Source organism: Ziziphus jujuba, chromosome 2 (genome assembly GCF_031755915.1).
Source record: "Ziziphus jujuba cultivar Dongzao chromosome 2, ASM3175591v1".
Taxonomy (NCBI): Eukaryota; Viridiplantae; Streptophyta; class Magnoliopsida; order Rosales; family Rhamnaceae; genus Ziziphus; species Ziziphus jujuba.
Genome location: NC_083380.1, coordinates 33,347,779 through 33,351,892, shown reverse-complemented (window position 1 = coordinate 33,351,892; position 4,114 = coordinate 33,347,779).

Genomic DNA, 4,114 nt, shown 5'->3' with positions numbered 1-4,114 from the left:
ACAAGACTAAATCTCATTAATCTAATAAAGCTTATAAGCTCTCAGGAAAACCTGAAATGGCAGCCAGAAAAGTCTGGTTCTTTGAGATGAACAAGATGCTTCTTCTAGGAAGCTTAAGAAAATCAAAATGCATTGTCTTCAATACCTGTTCCTGAGAAGAATAAAACTGACCATTGTTTAATAAAGCTAGGCAAACAGAATTTACATGGTGACGGCACTCTTTCAGTAAAATAGAGAATATTGAGTAACTTGTAAACGGCTTCATCTTCAAGCTCTGGACTTCTCTGTTTCTTCACTGCATCAATAATGTTGTGAAAAGCAGCAAGAACAAGAACTAAAACAAACAAAGAAAAACACACACACACACAGTTTAATGAGGTTCGGCCAAACTATTGCCTACATCCTCGTGCTCAGGTTCTGAGCTTCTGCTATTATTATTCAAATGAGAACAACAAGAGCTTCACAGGTTCTTCAATGGTGAATCACTCAGAACAACACCCAAACCAACCCGTAAGCCCACATACACCCTCACTCAATCTGTCTTAACCAATCTCACAAAGAAATTGTTCTACACCTACAGATTATCTTGAAGAGTTTGTACAAAACACGAAGAACTCAATTTCCTCTCAAAATCACTGAAAAACAAACTCAATCCTTAGCTCTGCAATCTGTAAAACCAGAAGTAAGTGAAAAAGGAAGAAGGCCGTTATTTATACCCAGTATTGCTGTTGCTGATGTGGCAATCCAAAATGATGTGGACCAATGATAATTAGCCCTTTAGATAACCACCATAACTAATCCACATGGCCTGCACGTGATTCTGTTATTCAGATAAAACCACCATTGAGCCAATACGACGCCGTCCTACTTATATCATTAAACCATATACAAAACGCTGTCGTTCTTCTTCTCAAAATGATATAACTGTATTATATCCAAAACGAAACCGTTTCTTACTTCCTTTATGCACAAGCTTAAACAGATGCACATCAGTTCTCAACACTCCTCAACTCTTGAGGATTATTTCTTTACATTTCTCCACCTAATCCTCAAGTGTGTAATTATAGCAGAAACTCTGTGAACCCTCCTTGCAATCTTCCTTTAAATCAACATTAGCCTACCCCAATATTGAGCAAGATTTTACATGAATTAAACCTGCTCAGGGGTAAAACTTTTGTACCCATATCAATAGGATTAAGTTCTGTAGGTACCTTCTCTAACTTGACTTCCTTCCTTTCCACCATATCCCATATGAAATGATATTTAATCTGAATATGTTTGGATCTCTCATGAAATACAGGATTCTTAGAAAGATGTATTGCACTTTGACTATCTGAATAGAGTATGACAGCATTGTGCAACATATTAAGTTCTGACAGTAAACCTTTGATCCATATTGCTTCCTTTGCAGCATCTGTGATTGCCATATATTCTGCCTCTGTAGTAGACAAAGCTACTATGGCTTGCAAATGTGACTTCCAACTTACACAATTCCCACAAACAGTGAATGCATATGTTGAGATTGACTTTCTCTTATCTCGATCCCCAGCATAATCTACATCTGTGTAGCCAAGCAATTCTATTCCATCTTTGCTGCTTTTAAACACCAATCCTTCATTTGCAGTGAGTTTTAAATACCTTAAGAGCCACTTTACTGCATCCCAATGGCTCCTTCCAGGATTTGACATAAATCTGCTAAGCACACTTACTAGATAAGCCAAATCTGGCCTTGTACTGATCATAAGGTACATAACTGAACCTATTGCACTTGAATATGGTACAGTGATCATATCTTCTCTTTCTTGTGCATTACTAGGACACTGTTCCATTGACAACTTGTAATGACCACCTAGTGGCACAGATACAGGTTTAGCTTCATTCATACTGAACTTGGACAGTATCTTTTGAACATATGAAGTCTGATGCAGTTTCATTTTTCTATTTCTTCTGTCCCTTTCGATTGTCATGCCCAAAATCCTTTTTGCCTGACCAAGCTCCTTCATATCAAACTCTGAACTTAGTAACCTTTTGACTGAATCAATTACTTTTGCATTTGGTCCTGACAGTAACATATCATCCACATACAAAAGCAGAAATACAGTATTTGAGCTTGCTGTCTCCTTGAAGTACAAACAACTATCAAAGTTGCTCCTCATAAAACCAGCCTTCACCACAAAGGTGTCAAACCTTTTATACCACTGCCTTGGTGACTGTTTTAAACCATAGAGAGACTTCTTTAGCATGCATACTAGCTCTCCACCCTTTCTAGTCATTTCATACCCCTCTGGTTGTTTCATGTAAATAGTTTCTTCCAAATCCCCATGAAGGAAAGCAGTCTTTACATCCAATTGTTCTAGTTCCCAATCAAAATGTGTGACTAAAGAGAGAATAATTCGAATAGTGGTATATTTGACTACAGGTGAGAAGATTTCATTATAATCCACACCTTCAACTTGAGTAAAACCCTTTGCTACCAACCTGGCCTTGAATCTCACTGGATCTGACTTGGTCAACCCTTCCTTAACTTTATAAATCCATTTACAGTCAACAACTCTTTGTTTTGCAGGTGCCAACACCAGGTTCCATGTATGATTATCATGAAGTGACTGCATTTCCTCATCCATTGCTTGCTTCCATTTTGATGATTCTGAAGACTTCATAGCTTCTTTATAATTCTGAGGCTCATTATCAGAGAATTCTTGAAATCCAACTAAAGCATATGCAATAAAATCTGCATAGCTGTATCTCTTATTTGGAATAATCCTTCTTCTGGCCCTATCTCGAGTTAACAGGTAACCTGGTGATGCAACAGTTCTTGAAGGTGAAGAAAGCTGTTGTCCTTGCCTTTCTTCATCTGACTCTGACTCTGAATGCTCAGGAGTTCCATGGACTTCAGCTTCTGATGATGATTCCTTTGGTGCACTTCCCTCATTGTCTTGAAAATCAATTTCAGGTATTACTAAGTCCATCTGCCTTGACATGTGTTGTGGTTGTTCACTTTCAGTACCTGCACTGTTAGTATTCTTGCAAGGCATAATATTTTCATTGAAAATGACATCTTTACTGACAATGACTTTAAAACCATTGTTGTCCTTAACCCACAGCCTATAGCCTTTGACACCTTGAGGATATCCTAGAAAAACACATTTGATGCCTCTAGGTTCAAGCTTACCTTCTGACTGATGTGCATATGCTGCACATCCAAACACTCTCAAATTATCATAATTTGGCAACTTTCCAGACCAAACATACTCAGGTGTTTCAAAATTTAAAGCAGTTGATGGTGGCAAATTAACAAGATGCATAGCAGTCATAACTGCTTCACCCCAAAACAACTTTGGCAAGCCTGATGACACTAACATACACCTTACCTTATCGAGCAAGGTCCTATTCATCCTCTCAGCAACACCATTTTGCTGAGGGGTATGCTTAACAGTTCTGTGTCTCACCATTCCTTGAGTCTTACAGAAATTATCAAACTCCCTATTACAGAATTCAAGACCATTATCTGTCCTCAAAACCTTTACTGTCCTATTTGCTTGTTTTTCAACAAGTAGTTTCCACTCTTTAAACTTATTGAAGGCCTCATCTTTGGACTTCAATAAGATGACCCACACTTTCCTAGAATGGTCATCTATGATAGACATAAAGTACCTGTTTCCACTTTGAGTGGAAACTTTAGCAGGACCCCAAAGATCAGCATGAACATAATCAAGCACAGCTTTAGCTCTATTTGAATTCAAATTAAAACTGAGCCTGTGTTGCTTACCTAAAATGCAATTTTCACAAAAGTCTAATTTGCTTATCTGATCCTTACCAAAAACTTGTTGCTTATTCAGATAATACATGCCTTTTTCACTTATATGGCCTAATCTATTATGCCACAGTAGAGTTTTATCTGTAGAAGTCTGAATTGAAGCATTGCAAGAATTAGACACAGCCTCACCAAGTAAAACATACAAACCATTTTTCTTAATGCCTTTAAAAGCAACAAAAGAGCCTTTTGAAATTCTCATTTTTCCATTCTCAGTTTTAGTGGTATAACCAGCCTCATCAAGCATTCCAAGAGAAATTAAATTTCTCCTTAAACCAGGCACATATCTAACTGAGTTTA